Raw genomic sequence first — 26,105 nt, forward strand, 5'->3', positions numbered from 1 at the left:
GAGGCAATTAGCTTGGGAGAAAACATAATTCGGACAAAAAGCAATTTGCGATGGAAAGAACCAAAAGATCTTGTGTTACCCTTCAAACTGTTAACTAGAAAACTCATTGTGATTATTTTAAAATATTTGAGACAATCTAATCAACTCTTATAAAAAGGTGATAAGTCCTCCACCCAGCAAAAGTCCAGGTGGAAATCAGGGGTCGGATACTTTTAGTGATCCTCTTCTGATGAGCCTGGTGAAGATTAGCTATTAATTAAACCACTGGGATTAGGGAGGTAAGTCACTGAGGAAAAAAAAACAAAAAACTAAAAGTAAATCGTGTTGACCAGATTGATAACTCAGACTGCAAAAATGTCAACCCCAGTAGAATTATTGGTTACTAAAATCCAGCCTGTAAAGAAACAATAGGGGAACTCTCAAGAAAGTGGGCAGAGAGACATTTGATGTGGGTATGTGTAAAGAAATGGAGGTCTTGTTGAAAAATTACAAGATCAATGACAAATCCAAAAAAATAAGAAATGAAAAACGAGAACAAGAATCAGGGGTATTGACCCTGTTCAAACAACATGAAGTTAAATTATTAGAATTGGAAAGACAAGAAAGAGAGAATAAAAACAATGAAATTGAAGAAGAAAGGCCGCCTCCATATGCTCCATCCTGTGATCAAGCTGTTAATCAAATGCCTGTAGTACAGGGAAAAATAGATTTAAAGGGACAAATAGAATTTGAGGGATATGTACAAGATGAAAGTGTAGATGTTGAAATAAATAAGCAGAGCTGCAGAAGTGAGCTGAGGAGAATGGCAGACAACAGAAGAGAGAGAGAGAGACACACAGCCATGAGAGAGGGGCTGAAGCTACAAGAGGAGGGGCTGAGAACGTCAACACCAATATCTCAAGCAAAACAAAAAGAGAGAGAGAGAGAACAGCCCACAAGGTGGAGCCAAGGATTGAAAGAGGAGGGGCCAAGGACTACAGAGAGGAGGAGAAAACAGGTGAGCCACACACATATCGATGTCTTTTAGAGATGCTCAATGAAATGGAGAATCGCCACAAACACCTAACCACAGTTTATGAAGAATTGGGGAGCCATCAAGCAGAAGAGCTTAAAGATGCACCTGAAAGAACAGTGACACCTGCTGACACAGTCCAAGAAGCACCAAATTGGATGGAGGAAGGGTGCAGCAGAACAAGAGAGAATCTCAAACAAACTGTCCACATGACAAGAGAAGATTTCAAACAAGCTGTGAACTCATTGCAACAAAAGCTGGATGAAGTGATGGGCAAACATGAACCAATGAAACCATACCCAAGCCCACATGATTATGTACAGCAAAAACAGTACAAGCAAGTAGCTGGGACACTGGTAATGCAAGACATAGAACATTCAGATGACAGGTTTCAAGTGCATGGACACAGAGGAGAAGGGGAGCATAGATCAGGTCAAGGACGTTAAGAAAGACTGAAACCCCAAAATTTGAGTGCCCAATACTCATCAAGCAAGATCACGCCCAATACATTCCCTGGGCAAGTCAAGATCTGGATACTTTGGTTTCCCGTCTTCCAGACACCCATTAAGGAGCTGGAAAATGGATCAGAATATTTGAAGAAGAAACAACTGGAAAGCTTCTGGCCCTGGGTGACATCAAAGCCCTGCTTGCTAAGTGTTTGGGGGCCTCCAAGATGAATGACATTCTCAAGTAGTCTGACTTCCACCAAGCAGTCGACAGGCCTCTAGCAGAAGGGGTATCTTTTGACAAACATTGAAGTGACATCCGGATGACTCTGAAAGTTGAATACCCTATGCAAATTAATCCAGGATTCCTGAAGGCGGGAGCCAATGGGGGAGACTGAGAATACATACAGAAACAACTAAGATGCTGGAAAGAAGAACTGGAAAGAGATCCTGAGCAAGACAAAGTACTGACAGCACTCTTCAGGACCGCCATTGTTGAAGCCATGCCTGCAGCAGTGAAAGTGAAGCTGGAGGATGTGGTAGGTCTGAACTTAAAGTCACATTAAGAGTTCAGAGACCATGTGGTCCATGCTGTAGAAAAGCACAGAAGACTAGAGCTAAAGATGAAGAACCAAGAAAAAGAGCTGCAAAGAAAACTGACTCAGCTGCAGCTTGAGGAGCTGCTCAACAAGAAGAAAAAGGTCCAAGCAGTGCAGAAGTAAAAGACCACTCAACAATGATGGCACCTGTCAATACTTCAGTGCCTGTCAATCTACCTGCAACAATGAATGTGCCTGCACCAGCAAATCAGACCGCAGCAGCACAGGAACCACCTGCTGGAACAGTTAATGCACCACAAGGACCGGCACCAGTCGTCATCTATCTCAAGCCAGAGCAGCCAAACAACAGAAGCTGGAACAGAAAACAACAACAAGGAGGACATGGCAGAGGAAGATTTAACAACAACCAACAAAGAGCTGGTGGTCCACCAGGAGTGTGTTGGGGATGCAGTCAGCCTGGACACAACAAAAGCGACTGCCCAATCAATACTTGGCAACAGAACCAGCCAATGGCCTCAGGAGTCAACTATGGACAACAAGTGCAAGCCCAACCTTCAGGCCCTGTTAACCCATGGCGTGGACCTGACCAAGGTTATTAGGGCTGCCCAGAGAATCCTACGGGGAGAAATCAGCTTCCAATGATATCATATGATGCTGATCAAGAACCAATGCTGCAAGTCAACATTGAAGGAAAACCCATCACTTTGATGCTGGAAACATGGGGCCAGTTTTTCATGTTCAAATCCAAGATATGCTTTGCACCTCCCCATGTCTGGAAAATATATAAAGACAGTAGGATTCTCGGGGACAACTGAGTTACTTCCCATGACTGCCCCTCTGAGCATAAGCCTGAAAGACACTGAAATAAGAATACCAATCTTAGTCATGTACACCTGTTAATTTATTAGGCAGGGATGCCATATTTAAACTTAAAATGCAGATATGGTGTACACCAGATGGATTTATGTAAACAATAGGGCAATTAGACAAATGTTTCAGCATTACAACAAACACAAGAACCATGTGCTAACATATATGGGTTAGGTGATCTAAAGGAAGATTTAGAAAAAACAATTAGCAAATGGGAAAGATACATAAGAGAACAGCTTTGTGAACCAAGTCCACCAAAGACTGAATTTCATTGTACCATGAAGTATGATGAAAGCAATGACCAAGACTTTGAAAAAAAAAAGGAGAGAGATGGTTAGAAGACACAAAAGGGTTGAAAATCCCTATGATCTTGCAATACTGTACATAACAGTCAGAACAGAAAATGCAGCTCTACAGATAAATAGGGAAAAATTCATTGAAGAATGGTTTGAAGTGCCAAATTCAGTTTCCTATGTTACCTTATATGTAAGGATGCAAAATGCAGAAAAAAAAAGGCAAGTGAGAAGCCACAGAAAATCCTCTAATTTTTCAAGCAGCAGATAAAGCGTATCTCAAAAATTTGTGTGGTACTCCAATGATGGGAGTCCCCAGAATAGTTATAAATACAAAAGTTGAGCCAAAGGTTAATAAAACATCAAACAAAGCAAACTGAATTGTTGAAATGGAGAAACAAGTACCACCTGAATTATGGTCTCAGCATGACACAGATGTGGGATTAGTAAAATCAGCTAATCCAATTAGAATAGTTGGTAAACCAGGTGCTAAGATACCAAGAAAGTTGCAGTACCCTTCGAAACCAGAAGTAGAAGAAAGAATCAAAAAGACAATTGAGGGATTAATGAAAGCAGGAGTGCTTGTTGAAACTACTAGCTGTAGTAACACCCCAATATTGCCAGTAGCTAAAGCATACAAATCAAAATGGCGTTTGGTGAATGATTTGAGAGCAGTGAATGAGGTTGTGGAGGATTGGCCTGCTGAAGTTCCAAATCCACATACGTTGCTAACTAATGTTGAATTTACTGTTAATTACTATACCATAATTGATATTTGCTCTGCCTTTTTCAGTGTTCCCTTAGCAGAAGAAAGTAGACCTTTATTTGCGTTCACCTACCAAGGTGAAAATCTCACTTACACGAGAATGCCACAAGGTTTCAAAACACCACATGTATTTAATCAAGTTCTAAAAGAAGATCTAAGTGATCTCAGGCTGGACAGTATATTAATGCAGTATGTAAATAATTTGTTGATCTGTTCAATGACTTTGCCACCAAGACTCAATTAAAGGACTTACTTGGCTGAGGGGGGACATAAGTCCCTCAAAGAAAAACTGCAAATTTGCCTACCACATGTTGAATACTTAGGATGCACAATTTCACATGGGATGAAAGCTATATCACCCAGTCAATTAGAGGACATCAGTAAAGCAACCACAAACAGTGGGATAAATTATAACTTTTTGGGGGAATGACAGGTTTTAGTGCAGACTGGAATGACAATTATTCAATCAAAACAGTTCCACTTAGAGCATTAAGGAAACATGTGGGCCATCACAATATTAGAGCACCCTTGATAAGGACTACTGATGCATGAACAACATTTGAATCATTAAAAAAAAATAATAATTCAAATGGGCTTTGGCGCTCACACGAAGGTCACCATCGCTTACAATCCTGATCTCTGATGCGCATGGTTTTGACCATTGCGCGAGGGGGGAAGTGATTAAAAAAAGAATAAAAAATTAAAAATTAAGAAAGATTATAAATAAAGTGACAAGGTTATTGGTTGCTATATGTATAAGCAATGGTGGATGAATATCTATTTGAATGTGAAGTCTGCACCATAAATAATGTCAGAAAATGGACATGATGAATGTCAACAAAAAGATAGAAGAACTGACATCAAGAAAAGAAAGACCCCTGTAGCTTATGTAATCGACTGCACATTTTTGTTAAAACACACAGTATGAGTGTTTTAACAAATCAAAAGGGATACATGACATGGGAAAATTCCAAGGGAATTGTGCTATAATTTGGCATTTGGACCAAGATATGTATTATGACTCAAGAGTGATCAAATCATTTAGTCTCATATATGCCACAGCCACTGTAAAGACAAACATGACAACCATAAAGGTTAAAGATAATTGTACAGAAGCAACTATTAGTTTTCCCCTAATTTGCACTATGGAAGATCAATAAGAAGCAGTGGCATATTACTATTGGGTATGTGGGGGAAAAAAGAGTAAGAGCCACACTACCAAAAGACTGGAAAGGTAATTTTACCAGAGTAAGACTGTTACAAGAGGTAACAATGATTGAAGGAGACTTAAATGAAGTTAAGCAGCCCCAACTAACGAGACACAGAGCCAAAAGAGCCTATGAAGCAGATCCAAATGTATACTTAGATGCAATTGGCCAGCCACGGGGAATACCAGAAAAATATAAAGCTAGAAATGAAATTAAGTCTGGGCTTGAGTCTATATTTGTATGGATTACCCCAAACAAGAACTTAGAATGGATAAATTATATTTACTACAATCAGCAGAGATTCATTAATAACATTGATGATGCATTGAAAGCCCTGGGAGAACAACTGGGTCCTACAAGTAAAATGGTATGGTAAAACAGACAAGCACTGAACTGGCTTTTGTCCGAAAAAGGAGATGTATGTGTAATGTTTGGAACTGACTGTTATACTTATATTTCAAATAGTACAGTCCCAGCTGGATCATTCACCAAAGCTATGGAGAAACTGGAAAACCTGAGAGAGGAAGTGACCAAGAACGCTGGAGCAGACATGCATACTTGGGATTGGTTTAATAAGTTTTTTGGGGGGTCTTGGGGACAATGGTTAACTAAAGTGGGCATCATAATAGGCATTGCTGTTGTTGTGTTTCTTTTGTTGTTCTGTTGTATTGTGCCTTTCATCAGATCAATGCAGTGCTGCAGCCAAACAGATGATTAATGTGTCAGTGAGGCCAACAGGAGTGGACACTGGATGTACCAACGTGCATACGGTGGGACCTGGACTGGATGAACTTGAGGAATTTATGTAAAACCTTCCTGAAAAACAATGGAGTGGTAGGGAAGGGGTGCCTTTTATTTTCTATTCTTTATTTTTATCCTGTATTGTAACTTTTGATAGAAAGGGAGTCAGTATCTTCATTGTATTTTCTTTTTCATATTATGTAGTAGTATTAGAATACTTGGATAGAGTAGGCAGGAAGTTAGAAGGTGTTATTGTATTTTATTTTGGCATATGCCCCTTCCTGAAGTCACTTACTCCTTAAGTCATTTATTTCTAAAATCACTTATTCTTGAATCATTTATTTTAAAGAGCATTTAACTCAAATTTAGAATATGATTATCTTAGGAAGAAAGGGGATGCTGAAGGTCTTAAGCAGGTCATTGTCCGTGTTACAAGGCAATGCAACCAGAAAAGGGGACGATAAAGAAAGATTGCATATTTTCTTATTATCTGAATGTGTTCATCATGTAACCTTAATTTATCAGTATATAGTTTGTCTTTTTTCAACACTGGAAAAGTCATCAAAGTATGAAAAGAAGAAGGGATCGATAAGCACCTCAGTGTTTAGCAACATGAGTAGATTCAACTGGAGGTTTAAAAACCCACTATCTACTCCAACACCAGATAGCGCTGACAGGCAAAGTTGCCTGAGAAGCTCCTCTGGCAACGAAGGATGGCATCACCAGATAGCGCTCCAGGCTACCGGAATTGCTTGGAGTTCCTCTGGCAGCGTGGGATGAACCAGTGTATCATTTATTGTATTACTTTGTTTTTACTAATTTTGATTATTTGACTAATCATTCATATATTCTACATAACCATGACAACCATGGGCAAGGCTAAGACATCTCATGCACATGCTTTAATACACATTGTTGATTTGTTTTGATTCATTTGGCCCCCAAGAATGTATAGGTAGGGAAGCAGATTATTTTACTCTTCTCTAGTCAATTGTGGGAAGAGATGTGCAACAACATAAAGAAACCATTTGTTAAGATGCAATGGAGGACCATTATTGGTTCATAGACAAATAGAAAGAGAGGTGGACTTGTGGTGTTGCACTCTAGGCAAAGGGCTTAGTGGTGAGACTTGGTAAAGTCTCAGAGGGGGGAATATATTGTGTTATTCTATGGTATTACTCAATACAATTGTGTTTTTCTATGTTATTTACTCAATATGGTATTATCTTACTTCTAATATTATGCATAATTATGTAAGAAAGCAATATACTGATTAATATGCTGAGTTATTCCCAAATACTGGATGTCATAAAGAGGGTCGGATGTATAAAGGCCCTCCCATTGGGCAGTACTAGTAGTGTTGAACAGGATTGGACACATAGAAGACCTCCCACTGGGAGGTCCTGGTAATATTCCACTAAGTTGTATCTGTGAACTAAACTAACCTCTGAAATGCACCTGTGAACTAGAATAACCCAGTGAACTTTGGGTGATTTCCAAATGCTGACATCAGTAGTAAACAGACTTGGGGGGATGTCTCACGTGACCATAGCCAACCAATAGGGAGAGATTGTTGATTTGGCCGAATTCCACCATTAAGAAAAATATAGTGATAAGGGGTGGCAAACCGGGCAGGCAGTGCCAGTTAAAAACCGGAACTACCTAATAAGGTATAGAGATAAAGGTATAAAACGAGTGCATGGGCAGGCAGAAAATTCAGATGCGGTGCCCGTCATCTCGGCTTTGTTGCTTTGAGTAATAAAGTCTATATTCCGACATGTGGAACTCCGTCTCCCGAGTCCTTATTAATCTGACTGAAGAAATTCATTATCAGCCCCGAGACACGACACTTGCTAAAGCTGGAAAATAACGAAAAGAGAGTCCTCTCATGTCCTCTCAAGTTAAGAACCATCCGCGACTCGGGAGGATATGGGACTTAAATAATTCATTTAACCCAAAACGTACTTATTCTAACCACTAAAATAATAAAATAATACAAATAAAATGAGAAAATGTTAATTTTTAAATTTTTTATATTTTATTCATAGCTCAGACAAAATCATTATTGGCTCTCGTCTGGGGGGGCAGTGCCCCCCCAGCCCCCCCTAAACTCCGCCTATGCTGTCAATGGATTATACTCGACACCAGAACAACTCGCAACTTGTGCTCTCGTGAGAGCTTTGGATTCCAGGGTGCTCACTGACTACATAGATTTTAATTTCGCCAACAAAAATCCAATCAAAATGAACCAATCCAGTTCATCAGGGTAAGGTTTTGTTACTTGTTTGGCGCAATTATTCGTCATTACCTGATACGATTATTCCTAATATTCCTTGTTCAAGTTGTTATGAGTGATCCCCAGCTGCAAAGTTTGGACCAGCTTGTGTGTGTGTGTGTGTGTGTGTGTGTGTGTGTGTGTTCTAGGATTATTATTTTGGCTCTCGTCTGGGGGCTTCATTTCTATGTTCTATGTTCATTTCCTATTATTTTTATATTTAGGTAAAGCAGATGGGATACTGATTGCAGTTTTTGCTTCATTTGAATACGCTACAGCGTATTTCTATTCAATAAGATCTATTCCCGATTTAATGGAAGATGGAGAAAAATTATGTGGAATATCGCGCTTTTCCAAAATAACCGTTTTAAGCATGTCAGGTTTGTCAATAATATTTAGCCTCTGGTATATTTAACTTTAATAATACACCATACATTACTTTCTAAATCACTTTCTAAATCAGTCATTGATTGGAGTAATCAAATGTGGACTAGTTAGAGGATACAACCGAAGAATAAGAAGTTAAACTAAGGTATATAAAAAAACGTGTTACAACGTGTCTTCACACGTAAACAACACGTTGGGAAGATGATCAGTTACTCGCGCTTCCGACAGGTCGCCATGGGAACGCGTTAACAACACGTAAGCAAATGTAGGAACGTGTTACATATGATTTTATTTAAATATTTCACCAACAAGTTTTACTTGCTTGGAAACTGTGTTATGTGCACAATTTTTTCTCCCCATAAAGAAATTCTGTGGAATAATTTGAACATTTTAATCCGAAACAAATTAGTTTTTATGGCTAAGTGGTATGATAGAGGTATTGTTTTTGTTTTGGATTTATTTAGAAATGATGGCAACATATTGGAATATGAAGAATTTATGACTTTGTATAATTTTCCTCTGCCTGCTAGAACTTTCAATTCTGTCATCAAAGCTTTGTCTCCAAGTTATGTGCATTTATTTAAAACACACCTTTTCTTTAATGAGAGAAAAACTATTTTGCCCAAACTTTTATTGGATGGAGTTAGTATTCTTGATAAAAAATGTAATAGTAAACTTATAAAGTTATTGTTACATTACACTGTTTACACATTCCCTCGATGTAAATTTTTCTGGAATAATTTTTTGACTGTATTCACTGGAAGAAAGCGTGGTTACTCCCTGAGAAATATTGTATGTCCAATAAAATAAGAGAGGTACACTTTAAGATTTTTCATAATGTTTACCCAACTAACTCACAAATTTCCTCTTTTGTTGATATCTCTGACCTTTGTGTATTCTGTAAAGTTGAGAAAGAAACTTTGTTTCATTTATTCTACCACTGTAATCAGGTTAAGCCTCTTTGCTAGAGCTTGGGTCTTTATCTTTCTCATTTTGTCAAATGTGATTTAAACTTTTCATTGAAGGATATATTCCTCTATTTTTCTGGGAGTGACTGTGCTATTGATAGTGTTGTTAATTTCTTTGTGTTGCATTGTAAATTTTTTATTCACAAAAACAAATTTCTCAAGACTTTGCCTAGACTTGAGGCCTTTATTGCTGAGATTTCCCTTGTTGTTAGATCTCTTAAACCCATTGATAATAGTAAGAACAAGAGGTTTCTTAAGTACTATGTAGAGTTTTTTCCTATTTGAGGAGGCTGTTGTCTTCTTTTCTTTTTTTTATTATTATTATTAATGTTTTCATTGCAGTGCTGTATGTTGTATTTCTTTGTTAAAGGAATATCAATAAAAAAAAAGATTTTATTTAAATGATCATTACATTTTTTTTGGCTCATTGTTTATAAGTTGCAGACATAAAAATCAACGAACCTTAATTACAAAATAAGATATATTCAGCTGATCTTGTCTAAATATACATATGTTTTTTGTTTATGTTTAAACCTTTCCACTTTAACATTTATGATGATTATTTGTAAAAGATTATGATAATTTAGTAATTTTATTAGGATTGAGTAAGTGTTGAGATCTCTAAGTTCTTGAAACAAAAAATCATGCTTGATTAGATTTACTTTTTATTAGGCCTACTTTATTTGTTTGATATTATGTATAAAAAATAATGCATGTTTTTAATCTATAGGACAGTTTTCCTGAATTGCTAAAATACATTTCTTGGAACCATCACCCACTTTCTCAAAAATTTAAATAAAAAAACCAAATCTTCAAACTACATTCAGAGACCATCTGACGCTTTTCAAAATAAAGAAATTTACTCAAAACCATTTTATCTGTGCTCAAAATCAAACAATGCTTTCAGATCATACATAGCTCAATATCATAAACACTGCAGAGCATTCATTAGATCATTCAGTCCAAATATATAAATCTAATATGAAAACCTTCTGGATCAAAAAGTAAAAAATAAAATAATAGACTACATTTATTTTGAGTGTTTTTTATGGACTGTGGGAACATTGTACATTGGGCAATAAAATTGACAATAAAAACTAGTTAAAATGATTATACTGGTCAAGACTATTGAATGTCTGTAGCCTATAGACTATAGGTAGTATTTCTGCTCTTTGAAAGTAAAACACATAGCCCCACAAGCACAGGATTCAGGAAAGTTGTTTTTGGGGTACAATATTTAGGCTATATGTATTGCCTATCATGTCCATTAATAGCCTTTACACATCAGCTTGTATACTTGTATGGTTAAAAAGCTGCAAATTTCAAGACGCTGACGTCACAGTTCAAGACGTTCGGATAGACGTTCGATCGGTCGGTCGGTCGTTCGGAAGTTTGATTTTGGCACGGAGTACCCGCCATAACACACTGCACTGAGCCGTGTGAGGACCGTGTTCTGATACGTGTTAGCGAAACAATAAATAAATAACTTCACTGCTACACGTGAATCACGCGTGAACGTCCGACTCGACACTTCACTGCCACGCCTCGTCTGCGTCTTAAAATGAATGGATTTAATAGCAAAAAATTAAGATGTCAGTGAGACGTTCAGTGAGACGAGTGCATGTCACAACGTCATATTATTGACCTCGTCCGAACGCCATACTTGAAGCAACATGGTGTCGGCTGTGACGCCGTGTTGCTTCAAGCGCATCATTCTGCACAGCGGATCACAGCCGATATACGCACATTGTAACACTTCGTGCTGCACTGTGTTTGTTTTGTCCTGTCGTATCTATCATATGTTGTTGCCTTATTAAAAAAAATGCTATACATGTAAAAGAAATGTATTTTACTTTTATAGTATATACTTATATATAAATACATTCATGAATGTTTTTAATGAATGGATTTTATAATACAAATAGCAATGTGTAACATTTTACCATATTTAGTGCAACACCTTTATTTTTTCTCCACAAAATAGTTTTTTCACTTAATGTTTGGATTTCTAAAATTATTGTGCACTGATTTTTCTAGAATAACTTTTGCTGGCGAATTATCCACTAACCTAGTTTAATACATGTTTGTCATAGATTATGAATATGCATAGGCCCATATTTTTTCATATTTATTATCTAATTTTTCTTTATAATGAAGTTGTCTGTATCTAGTAGATTGTGAAATAATGATTATCAGTTCCACACACAGAGATATATAAATCTACATTTATTTAAACGGAAAAAAAAAACTTCACTGGTATCGGTGTCTGTATCGACCAATACTGAACCTTAGGTATCGGATGCAAAAAAGGCGGATCGGAGCATCCCTAAAAAATTAGGTTGCTACTGTATGTGAACACCATGACTCCCCAGAGACATGTGCCTGTTGTTACGTCCTGCTGATCTGCTGAGGGTGAGGGAACACGTTTCCTTAATGGAGCAATGCACACCAAAACTCAAGGGGCAGGTGGTGCGATATAAAGATATTGACCATGACTGGGAGATTTAAATCTGCTTTTGTTGATCATACTGACAGATATGACTTGAATTGTATTTCAGGCCAACTGAAACTGTGCTGTCAGTGGTGAGATTTAAGAAACTTAACTCATTTTAAGCAGCCATTTGTGTTATGTATAAAGCATCAAGCTAAATGAATGCCATTGCTTTTGCTTCCCTTTCCTTTTGAAAGGCAGTAGTCAGCATGTTTAGTCACTGATCTCTGGAAATAATGACTTAAATAGATCCACACTCACAAAGGCCTGTTCTGAAAGAGAACTGAAAGAGAAGGCCTGTTCTGAAAGAGAACAGCAAACACCCTGGATCCCTGAGGTTGAATCCCACTGTTTGCTTTGGACTAAAACAGAAAAGCCTAAACAACAGTAGGTTTAATGTGGCCTTATAAAGGTGCTATTGTTTGCTGTGCTGTTCAGTTCACTAGAGCATGTGCTTAGGTCAGATCTCATGTCTCACACATACATCCACTTATTCATCCATAAAATGTTTGTCAGATATCTTTTGCTAGGCAATCTAATTCATAGTACTTCCTTGTGCTCTGACTTTCTATTCTTCTGTTTACATTTCTTTTTTGTTGTTGTTAGAAACACTTTCTCTTTATTTATTTATTTAACCCTCTGGGGTCCAAGGGTGTTTTGGGCCCTGGGGAAGTTTTGAAATGCACTGACATTTGTGCTTTTCTAAGTTGCTTATAAACATTTTAATGGATAAAGTTTAATAACACTGTAATCAGCACAAACTGGGCTACAATAATATATGAACAGCATGTATGTATGTGATTGTGTTTTTGAGAAAACATTTATGCATGCTTGGTGGGAAAGGTCTGTAGTTTGGGTATTTATAGATGGTTTATAGAGGGAACGAGACGCTGCGTCGAGCGCTTTGGGGAACGCGTCTAGCGTGAGCGACTCTGAATATCGTGTGAAATCAGTCCAATGGAAGAGCGTGACGTCACGGGCGGGGTGACGTAAGCGACCAGGAAGCTATAAAAGCACATGCCGCGCAGCTGGCATCAGCTTCGAGTACCAGCAAGCGCCGGCAGGGGTGCCGGGGGGTATGGCTCCGAGACGCAGCGTCTCGTTCCCTCGAGGAACTAGGGTTACATACGTAACCTAGAGACGTTCCTCTTCAGGAACTCGAGCTGCGTCGAGCGCTTTGGGGAATGAGTACCAACGCTGCCAGACTCCCAAGCCCCTGCCTAGTGTGTATCCGAAGAGCACAGCTTAGGACGAGAGGACGGATGCGCCTGGAGTGACCGGCATGTCTAGGCCGTAAAATCTTGCAAATGTAGAGGGCGTGGACCACCCCGCAGCGTTGCAGATGTCCAGCATGGATACACCTGCCAAAAAAGGCCTTGGAGGCCGCCATACCCCGTGTGGAGTGAGCCTTGGCTCCCAACAGCGGGGGACGACCAGAGGACTCATAGGTGGCGTTGATAGCCTCGACTATCCAACGACTAATAGACTGCTTAGAAGCAGAAGAACCCCTCTTGGGGGGACCATAGCATACAAGCAATTGGTCTGTTTTTCTCCACAGGGCAGCTCTGTGGACGTATGCGTCCAGTGCTCGAACTGGACACATACAGTTTAGCTTCTCTTGGTCGGGCTCCCGAAAGGGAGGAGGACAGAAAGCCTGCAGCACTACAGGTTGTGGTGTGACAGAGGGGACCTTAGGAACATATCCCGCTCGAGGGTATATGAACGCTTTGGTCATGCCAGGTGCAAAGTCCAGATATGTAGGGGCCACTGAGAGGGCCTGCAAATCTCCTACTCTCCTCAGAGGTAATGGCCAACAGAAAGGCGGTTTTGAGTGTCAGATGTCTGTCTGAAATATCTTGAATAGGCTCAAATGGAGGTCTGCACAAGGCCTCTAGCACCACAACCAAGTCCCACGGGGGAATACGGGACCGTACTGGAGGCCTCAGCCTCAGCGCACCGCGGAGGAAACGTGTAACTAATGGGTGTCTTCCCAAAGACTGACCATCGAGAAAGGCGTGGTAGGCCGCAATGGCCGCCACGTAGACCTTCAACGTGGAGTGGGTCAACCCTGCAGAGAACCTGGCCTGTAGGAACTCCAGAACTGTACCGACTGGGCAGTTTACTGGGTCTAGCTGGCGGTCTCTGCACCATGAGGTGAAGAGTTTCCACCTCAGGGCGTACAGTTTCCTCGTTGAGGGAGCTCTGGATTGGAGGAGGGTCTCAACAACCTCGGTTGAGAGACCGGATGCTATGAACTGCGCCCCCTCAGGGGCCACACCCACAGCTTCCACAGCTCCGGGCGAGGGTGAATTATCTTGCCCTGCGCCTGTGAGAGTAGGTCCGCCCTGATCGGTATCTCCCAAGGAGAGCCGTCGAGGAGCGAGACCAGATCTGCGAACCATACTCGGCCCGGCCAGAACGGGGCTACTAACAATAGACGGACCCCGTCCCGGCGTACTCTCGCCAGAACTCCCGGGAGCAGAGCAATAGGGGGAAATGCGTACAGACGAAGCCTCGGCCAGGTCTGTACCATAGCGTCCAGTCCCAGGGGAGCTGGATGAACTAGAGAGAACCAAAGGGGACATTGTGCTGTCTCCTGAGTTGCAAAGAGGTCTACTTGAGCTCTCCCAAAAATTCTCCATATCTGCTCCACCACCTCGGGGGGGGGTGAAGCTTCCATTCCCCGGGCCTCGGCCCCTGCCTCGACAGTATGTCTGCTCCCACATTCAATTTCCCAGGAATATATACTGCTCTGAGTGAGAGGAGTTTCCCCTGGGACCACACAAGGATCTGGTGCGCCAGCTTGTACAAAGGGGCGTGAACGCAGACCTCCCTGGTGGTTGATGTAAGAGACCACCGATGTGTTGTCGGTGCGCACCAACACATGGTGATCCCTTAGGTCTGGGAGGAAGTGCTTCAGTGCACGATAAACTGCTAGCATTTCTAGACAATTGATATGCCATGTCAGATGGCGACCGCTCCACAGACCGCGGGCAGGGTGGCCACTCATGACCGCACCCCAACCAGTGAGGGAAGCATCCGTCGCTAGTGTTACACGGCGACCAGGAGCTCCCAGCACTGGGCCCTGATTCAAGAACCAAGGTTTCTTCCACATGTCTAAGGCACGGAGGCAGCGCCGCGTGACCTTGATAGTTCGAAGTGGATTGCCCCTCGGGGAAAATCCCTTGGTCTTGAGCCACCACTGTAGGGGTCTCATGTACAGCAGGCCAAAAGGTATCACGTTGGACGCAGCTGCCATCAGACCCAACAATTTCTGAAATTGTTTGACAGTGAGTGACTGGCCTTCTTTGACTCTCTCGACTGAGATGAGGATCGACTCGATACGAGCAGGGGACAATCGTGCCTGCATCGTGGTCGAATCCCATACTACGCCTAGATAGGTGGTTCTCTGAACTGGAGAAAGTACACTCTTCTTGGCGTTCAGTCTCAAACCCAGCTCCCCCATATGTGCGAGAACGACATCTCGATGCCGAGCCACAGCCTGCTCTGACTGAGCTAAAATCAACCAATCGTCGATGTAGTTGAGAATGCGGATGCCCTGCATGCGCAGGGGGGCCAGAGCCGCATCTACACATTTCGTGAACGTGCGGGGTGAGAGTGCGAGGCCAAAGGGAAGTACTCGATATTGGTAAGCTTCGCCCCCGAAAGCAAACCTCAGAAACTTCCTGTGTTGTGGAAGGATGGATATGTGGAAGTATGCATCTTTGAGATCTATTGTGACAAACCAGTCCTCCGACGTGATCTGCGCTACAACATGCTTGATCGTGAGCATCTTGAACTTCAGTCTCATAACTGATCGATTTAAGACCCGCAGGTCTATGATCGGACGCAACCCCCCATCCTTCTTTGGAACTATGAAATACCGGCTGTAAAATCCGGATTCCCTGTCTTGAGGAGGGACCACCTCGATGGCCTCCTTCTCTAATAGGGCTTTCACTTCTTGTTCCATAACCAGACCCTGCTCAGGGCCGACTATCGTCGGAGTAACCCCGTTGAACATCGGCGGTGCAGAGCCGAACTGAATACGGTAACCTTTTCTCTACCGTGTGCAGGACCCATTGAGATACATTTGGCAGTAGTTTCCACGCTGGCAAATAATCTACTAAGGGAATCAGTCTCTCGAGACTGACCTCTGGTGTAAGAGGCCCCTGCAGGGGTGGCGAGCGTCTCAGCCCCGCTACGCGCACGGGCGGAAGATACTGAGAATGATGCTCGCTGGGGACCGCTGCGCCCTGGAACACTGGCAGGGTTGGCAGACCGGCCCCCAGAGGGCGCTGAGGCGAGACGGGCACCGTGTAATGCGGTGTGCACCGCTCTACCCCAGCAGAGGCTGCCCTCTGACGCCCTGGCTCTCTGGCGTCAGGGCTTCTTGGCCGAGGCCTTCTTAGCATCAATGACTGCCCTCAAATCTTGTTTGGGCCTCGAAGACCTCGGCCGCTCTGCTTTTGAGCCTCTCGGTATGAGGAGCTAGGGTGTGGCTGGGGCATCTCCCGCCCAGATGCCCTGAGAGAGCAACGAGGGAGGAATTTATGGAACTCCGCCTCCTGTTTGCAAGCCTCCTGAAACCTGTCGACGACAGTGTTGACTGCGTCGCCGAACAGGCCAGAAGGCTGGATCGGGGCGTCCATAAGGCAGACCCTGTCCCGCTCTTTCATTTCAGACAGGGTCAGCCACAAATGCCTCTCCACAGCCACCATAGCTGCCATGGACCGCCCAATCGCTCGGGCGGTCTCCTTGGTGGCGCGGAGGGAGAGATCAGCGGTCCTTCGTAGCTCAGTGATGTCATCGGACTTGATCTCCTCTCCCTCATCAAGCTCCTTCAGCAGGTCAGCCTGGTACGCCTGTAACACCGCCATGGTGTGCAGACACGCACCAGCCTGACCTGCTGCCGCATACCCTTTGCCCACCAAAGCCGATGTTGTTCTGAGCGGCTTGGAGGGCAATGCCGGGGCCTTCAGAGACGATGCCGTACCGGGGGACAGATAGCTCGCGAGCGTCTGTTCCACCCGGGGCATCGCTCTGTAGCCGCGCTCTGCAATCCCCACTACATTGCCGTAGTAATCTGAAGAGGGGATATACAGGCGGGCTGAGAATGGCCTCTTCCACGATCTAGCGATCTCTTCATGTAGATCGGGAAAAAAAGGAAGGCCCCGGCAAGGAGGTGGCTGACTCGCCCGCAGAAAGCGTTTGTCGAGCTTGCTTTTCTGCGGTTCGGTTGTTTTTTCTCGGCGGGCCAGTCAAGACTCAACTTGGCCACCGCACGAGTCACCACCTCCAAGAGCTCCTCATACCTAGGCGAGTGTGGGGTGGCGAATCCCTGTCGACAGACTCCACATCGACCTCCTCGGAGGAAGAGAGGCAGAGTGTCGATCTCTCTCCCTGGGTGGAAGGAACCGCAGAGCGTGCTTCCGACTCCAGAGATTGGGCGCCGGATCTGGCAGAAGTGGAAGGAGATAGGGACTCGCCCGTCTCCATTCCCTCTGTCAGATCCACTTGCGAACCCCACGAGTGCAGCTGCCGTTGTGCCTCGGCAGAAGCGGGGCCAGCACCGCGGGGAACGCTGGCGAAGGCTCCCTCCTCAAAGAGAGCCCTCCGGGAACGAAGCAGCCGCACCGACATCCTCTCACAATGCGGACAGTCGGCCCCCGTCGAGAGCCGACTCGGCATGCTTCGAACCCAGGCAGACCACGCACAGACTGTGTGTATCCCCGCTCGTAATGTAGCGCGGGCAGGGAGGGACACACAGTCTGAAACGCGATCCGGATTCGCCTTTGGAATGTTTAGATTTCGCCTTGCACTTGGACATTGCTTGGAGCTCTACTGGACAGACAACAGTAAATAAGACTCACAAGACAAAATGACATGCACACACAGAGCGCTTGCTGAAGACGCGAAGCTGATGCCAGCTGCGCGGCATGTGCTTTTATAGCTTCCTGGTCGCTTACGTCACCCCGCCCGTGACGTCACGCTCTTCCATTGGACTGATTTCACACGATATTCAGAGTCGCTCACGCTAGACGCGTTCCCCAAAGCGCTCGACGCAGCTCAAGTTCCTGAAGAGGAACTAAAACTTTAAAGTCACTGAAATAAGGCCATAAAATACAGTACATGCAGAACATTTGTTAACAAGGCTTTTGAGAACTGATTCTTGAAGTCTAGAGTTTTGCTTTAAAATGATGCGAAAATCATCTTACTCATTCATATAAAACAATATATTGATTAAAATTGTCTAAGACTTTTTGTGTGGAAAAGGTATATGCAACGAGCCCTGAATGATCATGCATAATGCTGTGATTCACACCTGAGAAGACAAAGGCCCGCATAATGAGCTGCATAATGAGCCTTTGAGTCAGGTATGTGACTGAGAGGGAATTGCTACAAGAAAGAATGTGAGGAAAAAATAAATGTATATTTTTTGTTTGTAGTTTATTTAGAATATATATAACTATCACATAAAATAACTTGAGCTTCACGTGCAAGTGCAGTTAAATCGTTTATTAGGAAAAAATAAATAAATTAAAAAAATTACAACACAAGAGTCAAGCCGTCAAGGGTGCAATATCCAAAACAGCTGCAGGAAACTTTAACAACATTTTGAAGAGACTCATGGGAGTGTGTGCATCACATGGTCTTAGCTGTGGTCCAGGTTCCTGTGAGGGCAGGAATCTCAGAGCCTGTGGAACATGTTAACATCAGTCTCTGTTTTCCATGACCGAGTGGGCTGCTTTGCTTTGGCTCTCTTTGCAGCAGGTTCTTTTGCACTGTTATTCTTACATCTGAAATAAAAAAGTAAGCATGCTGTTTACACAAACTACATTATTAACATTATTGTGATTTTCATTGATACTAGTACTAATTTATCGAAACAAAGAACACAATTACCACAAAGCAAACATATTTTACCATACAGTAAATAAGTCAAATGAAAGTACCATTTGTAAAATAGTGAATGCACACTTACTCAAAGATTCTGAATGGAGCTGAAAACTGAATGAGCGTCCCCTTCCTGTGCGAGATGCAGGTGAAGGCGATAGTTGTGTATTCACAGTCCTAAAAGAAATTTATAAACAATTGTTAGCATTTTTCTCCCACATTTTCCCCCTTAGTATAGTATGCATACTTCATGAGAAAACAGAATGCCAATAACAAAGAAACTACATTTTAACACTATCAACCACAAATAATATTACCATATAGTCTAGGCATAATAAAAGTACAATTACTATACACTGTACTGTGCACGTCAGTATGATTTTCCAGTGAACTCAAAACTGAATGACACCCGCTCGCCTTTCTTGTGCAGGATGCCAGTGATGCAGCTACAGTGCTAAACGAACATTGAAACAGTTGTTAGCAATTACCAGAAAATGCATAGCTGATGACACACATATATGTCTGTCGATGGGTCACTTATTTACAGCTTACTTGATACATTTACACCTCAGACGATCAGCTTGTGAGCCTGATCTAAGTAGAGATAATGACGGGCAAGACTTGACATCGCGTTCGTTTCATACTGATTACTTTGTCACATAATATTTGTTTTCAACATGACTTTGTTAAAAAGTTGACATGTCAAGCTTTCTAAAGATATATCTTTCATGTATGTGTGGCAAATATTCGCTGAGTTTCAGTTAGGGGTTGTCATTAAATCACCAACATTTTTTCATTCCTTTTCACACACATTATGATTACAAGGGCAGATGATCAATTAAGTAAAAGACTTCTTTTGCGCAGTTCCTTGTACAGTACAATACTGTAAGGAGGGCGCTGAGGCTGAGTTTGAATCCATTAGCAAAAGTTTATTCAGGGTAGTTTCAGCAGACAGAAACATGAAGACAGGCAAAGGGTCAAAACCAGAGTAACAGTCCAATCCGTCGACATACACAGGGTTAATCCAAAAGACAAGAGTGAGCAGACAGGCAGAAGGTCCAAACACAAACATCAAGTCAATCAGGAAATCAAAACAGAGGGGATAATCCAGGTAATCAGTAGTCAAGTAAACTGGCAGAATCATACGCAGAACAGACAAGCAAGATAACCAGAGAAATGCTCGGTAAGGCAGGTTACGTGAAAATACTTTGCAAAAGGTGTGTGAAGTCTCTGGCTTTAAAGCCACCAAACAGGAAATGAGTAGTGAAGAAGCAGATGGAGTGGAACACAGTAAGTATTTGTGTGAGGGCTCCCTCTGCTGGTCTGCCATTACAAATACAAAACACTTTAAACACAGAGCATGATTTTGATGACGTTTGAATCACTTAATTAGCTTCATAAGTATGGCTTTTCTGAAGATGTAAACCTGCTCAGTACCTCAGCTAGTACAGTGTTGCATTTGCGATGCAGAACGCTTAGGTATGAGTACAGTGAATTTCGAGTCTCAATAAAAACACTCTAAAGCAAGCTAAAATGTCACGATTGGTTCAGAATTTTTTTGTCTGTGTGTTAATGTTCACAAGAGCTTTTACACACTTCTTTTCACTTACAAAATGCTCTTACATTATAGATATAATGCTATGTTATTCTATAAATTTATTCTGTTCTTTCTGAGCATATTTGGATTGTGGATTACATTGCCCTTAGTACTGTTCATTGTTGTAAACTGCAAATTATGGCAAATGTTTTAAGTCAGTGGTTCCCAACCACGTTCCTGGAGGCCCCCCCAACACTGCATGTTTTCCATGTCACCTTAATCAAACACACCTGATTCGAATCATCAGCTCATTAGTAGAGATTCCAAGATCTGAATTGGGTGTGTCAGATGCAAAATGTGCAGTGTTGGGGGGCCTCCAGGAACGTGGTTGGGAACCACTGTTGTAAGTCATCTGGATATTCCATAGACGTACACAAGAAATTTGCATACTGTGCACACATGAATACTATATACTGCAGAAGTAGTTGGAGGCGCAAATTACAGAGTGAAAATGTATCAATGCGGTGAAAGCTAAGCCATTTCAAAAGGACAAAGCTGATCCATTAGTAAACCAGTCGCAGTGAAGGCTGTGCGTTTGGAGATGCCAGCTGAGAAGCTGAGAGTTTCCTGCTCTCCCAGGGAAGCTGGCTCACACCTAAAGGGCTCTTTGTTGGACAAGGTGTATGATCTGAGCAGCCACTGAGCTCGGTACAAAACCACACTTTCAAAAGCTCCTGTTCCTGTCAGCACCAGAGGTGTGTTCTTCCACACTTAGTACAACACGTAACACACATACGCGCATAAGAGCACTATCCCATCAGGTACCAATGTTTTCCTACAAAAGTGCCTTTCTTGGGCATAACTACTAAAAATTACTTGTTGAACTGTTGGTAATTCTTGGTAAATCTTAATTCTGAATATTGCATCTTCATAAATAATTAAATATTCATAAATATTATGAATTCATTTACAGGTGCTGGTCATATAATTAGAATATCTTCAAAAAGTTGATTTATTTAACTAATTCCATTCAAAAAGTGAAACTTGTATATTATATTCATACATTACACACAAACTGATATATTTCAAATGTTTATTTCTTTTAATTTTGATGATTATAACTGACAACTAAGGAAAATCCCAAATTCAGTATCTCAGAAAATTAGAATATACTTAAGACCAATACAAAGAAAGGATTTTTTAGAAATCTTGGCCAACTGAAAAGTATGAACATGAAAAGTATGAGCATGTACAGCACTCAATACTTAGTTGGGGCTCCTTTTGCCTGAATTACTGCAGCAATGTGGCTTGGCATGGAGTTGAGCAGTCTGTGGCACTGCTCAGGTGTTATGAGAGCCCAGGTTGCTCTAGTAGTGGCCTTCAGCTCTTCTGCATTCTTGGGTCTGGCATATCGCATCTTCCTCTTCACAATACCCCATAGATTTTCTATGGGGTTAAGGTCAGGCGAGTTTGCTGGCCAGTTAAGAACAGGGATACCATGGTCCTTAAACTAGGTACTGGTAGCTTTGGCACTGTGTGCAGGTGCCAAGTCCTGTTGGAAAATGAAATCTGCATCTCCATAAAGTTGGTCAGCAGCAGGAAGCATTAAGAGCTCTAAAACTTCCTGGTATATGGCTGCGTTGACCTTGGACCTCAGAAAACACAGTGGACCAACACCAGCAGATGACATGGCACCCCAAACCATCACTGACTGTGGAAAATTTACACTGGACTTCAAGCAACGTGGATTGTGTGCCTTTCCTCTCTTCCTCCAGACTTTGAGACCCTGATTTCCAAAGGAAATGTAAAATTTACTTTCATCAGAGAACATCATTTGGACCACTCAGAAGCAGTCTGGTCCTTTTTGAAGCGAGACGCTTCTGACGCTGTCTGTTGTTCAAGAGTGGCTTGACACAAGGAATGCGACAGCTGAAACCCATGTCTTGCATACGTCTGTGCGTAGTGGTTCTTGAAGCATTGACTCCAGCTGGAGTCCACTTTTTGTGAATCTCCCCCACATTTTTGAATGGGTTTTGTTTCACAATCCTCTCCAGGGTGCGGTTATCCCTATTGCTTGTACACTTTTTTTCTACCACATCTTTTCCTTCCCTTTGCCTCTCTATTAATGTGCTTGGACACAGAGCTCTGTGAACAGCCAGTCTCTTTTGCAATGACCTTTTGTGTCTTGCCCTCCTTGTGCAAGGTGTCAATGATCGTCAGCAGTCTTTCCCATGATTGTGTAACCTACAGAACTAGACTGAGAGACCATTTAAAGGCCTTTGCAGGTGTTTTGAGTTAATTAGCTGATTAGAGTGTGGCACCAGGTGTCTTCAATATTGAACCTTTTCACAATATTCTAATTTTCTGAGATACTGAATTTGGGGGATTTTCCTTAGTTGTCAGTTATAATCATCAAAATTAAAAGAAATAAACATTTGAAATATATCAGTTTGTGTGTAATGAATGAATATAATATACAAGTTTCACTTTTTGAATGGAATTAGTGAAAACTTTTTGATGATATTCTAATTATATGACCAGCACCTGTATATTATGATTCTTCATAAACATTTAATGATTGAATATTTTAATGGAATATACAGTATGTAAAAGAACATGCAATTCATTATGGTATAAGACTTCATTTAGGGGTAAATACATTATCAAGGCATTATAATGCTTTAAATGTACAGTTCACCCAAAAAATTCTGTAATCATTTACTCACTCTCATTTACTCAAGAATATTCTCTAATAATTCTTGTCCATAGATTGAAAGTTCATGAAACCCGAAATTTCAAGGATCAAAGAATTTATAAAGACATGGAAAAAAGTATTCCAATGGTTTAATCCAACTGTAAGAAGATATGAATGCTTTATATAATGAACATATTTAATTTAGACTTATATTCACATTCACTCAAATGTGCATGCTTCACGCACAAGAACAACCCTGATTGGTTCATAAGAGTCAGGCAAGCATGACTGAGCTTCTGATTACCATATTTAATATCAATATTTAATCTTATTTTGTGTTCTAAAGATGAGCAAAATGACTTGGATCAACATGAGGGTGAGTAAATGATCATCAAATTTTCATTTTTTGTAAATTAACTCTTAAAGAAAACCTTATTAATTTAAGATGCACATTTCAGCCACTTCCTGTATTCTGTCTTATTGAAATCATTGTTTTTCTCATTGAAATCATTTGTTGTTTTGGGGGCAGGGGTAGGCAATGCCGGTCTTGGAGTGCCGCTGTCCTGAAGACCTTGATTAGCTTGTTCAGGTGTGTTTGATTAGGGTTAGAGCTAAACTCTGCTGACAGCGGCACTCCAGGACCGATGTTGCCTATCCCTGTTTTGGAGTATTTGGTCATTTCACTGACAGTTCCGTGGCAGAGGGTAGTATTGGTTGCATAATCAGTAGAATGACACAACAGTGTGTTGATAGCAGGCATTTTGGCACAAGCCTTTATAAATCATCAACTGGACATGCTCGAGGTTCAAGCATTTTGGCATTCTCACATGCTCTTCCACTCTTAGCATCTTCTAGGATCTGAGAAGCTCCATGTTCTAGTAACTCACCTTCTGTGTGGTTCCTGGACATGGACTACAGACAGATTCTCATGGCTGCTTTGACAGTAGTAGGATGGTTTTATCTTGTGCTAATATTTGCACTGCAGAAACGGAATTTGCTTGACTGATCAGTTGAAACAAAAAGAGCGTTTAGTTCTCAGTATATTTGGGTGTCAGTGTGGCATTGAAAGTGAGGTATGATATTTGGGGCCTAGTTTATAAAATATGACTGAAATATTAATTCTAGTGCTGTCAAATGATTAATCGCGATTAATCGCATCCAAAATAAAAGTTTTTGTTTACATACTATATGTATGTGTACTGTGTATATTTATTATGTATATATAAATACATACACATACAGCAAATATTTTGAAAATATTTACATGTATATACATTTATATATTTATATTCTTATATTTTATATTATATATAAATATATTTAATATATAAACATAACATATTTTTCTTAAATGTATACATGCATGTGTTTTTATTTATATATACATAAATATACACAGTATACACGCATATATTATTTAAGCATAAACTTTTATTTTGGATGCGATTAATCGTGATTAATCATTTGACAGCACTAATTAATTCCTTTGACTTCAAATGGGGTTAATGGTTTACCAGTTTCCTCCTTCAAGGTCATGACAGAGATGATTGTTTTGAAACAAGTTCTGTAGTTATTTTACTGTCTGCACTTACATTATTATGATTAACAACTTGGAGAAAATCAAAGTGAATTGTGATGCTTAGTTGCTTTCCATCCCTATGTTACTTGCTCATATTGATTATTATATAATTACATAGCAAAACATGCTCCTGCTTCTATGTTTTTAAATTTATTTGCCATAAAACTGTATATGTGGTTTTCATTTTTTTTTTCCAAGCAATACAAATGTCAAAATTGACACTTCAGGCACCAAAAGTTACCTTTGCGTGACATATCGAGCTCCTGCACCAGGATTTGACACTTTGAGAATGAGAAAATGCTCTTTGATATGCATAAATTTGTTTATGATCATCAAAATATTAAGTATTACATCTCTGGTGTAATTTCAGGGCGTGATATGCTCCCACTATCCCATTAGATACATTCTGCTTATCAGTTACTGTATATGATAATGTATGATACTGCTTGAAGGGTGACCTTGCATTTTTAAGCAGTCAGTCTTTCAGTTATATCAGATTTATTCTAGTATCTGCCTCAAACAGCATGCCGTGGCCCTTGCAAAATATGAATGTCTGATGTATTTTTTTTCTGTGTAATGACTGGCCAGTTGTTAATGGTACTGGTTATTCAGGAGTGTCAGAGCTTTATCTATCATAAAATGAACCTTCATTGAAACACCACTAAAACACTGAACCTAATCCTTACTTATTGCTCCTCTGAATTTATTCGACAGGAGGAGAATGAAGGCCAAGGCCCCCCCTCCACCTCAATCTCCTCAGCCTGCCCCCTGTAGGATCTACCATAATGCCGTTCCTGATGGAGAAGGATCTTCAGTGGGAGACAGCAAGGAAAACATGCTTTGACCCTCTGTGGATCTCCATATCAGTCTGTCTTCAGTGTACCAGACCACCGTCAGTGTGGATGGCAGGTGAATATGCTCATTGCACTGACAACACTAAACATTTCATCAAAACATTTTATTTTTAACATTGGTTGGTAGCTTAATGGGTGTTAACTTTGATAAAATAGAGCTGTGGCAGGAAGTGTGTGGACAGTGACCTTCTAAAATAACTAAACTGAGAGCAGCTAATGTAATGGAACATAACACAGGAGTCTTTAGATGGGTTTTTACTAGGGCTGAGCGGTATTGAGTTTGTAAAATAAATCAACATTTTTGTAAATTATATGGAATGAGGCAATACCATTTATAACGATAAACAGTTGTTTGATAAAAGCGTATCTGAAAAATAAGTTAGCTGCTGCAGGGAAAGTGCATCATCCAATTTGTCCTAAACATGAGACATGCTTTATATTAAGGGCTGTAGTAACAAATCAGGCATGAGGAAACAAACAAGAACGAAGATGAAATACAAAGTCTTTAATGATCCACAGAGAGGGATGT

The sequence above is a fragment of the Cyprinus carpio genome, unplaced genomic scaffold, assembly GCF_018340385.1.
Source record: "Cyprinus carpio isolate SPL01 unplaced genomic scaffold, ASM1834038v1 S000006746, whole genome shotgun sequence".
Classification (NCBI taxonomy): Eukaryota; Metazoa; Chordata; class Actinopteri; order Cypriniformes; family Cyprinidae; genus Cyprinus; species Cyprinus carpio.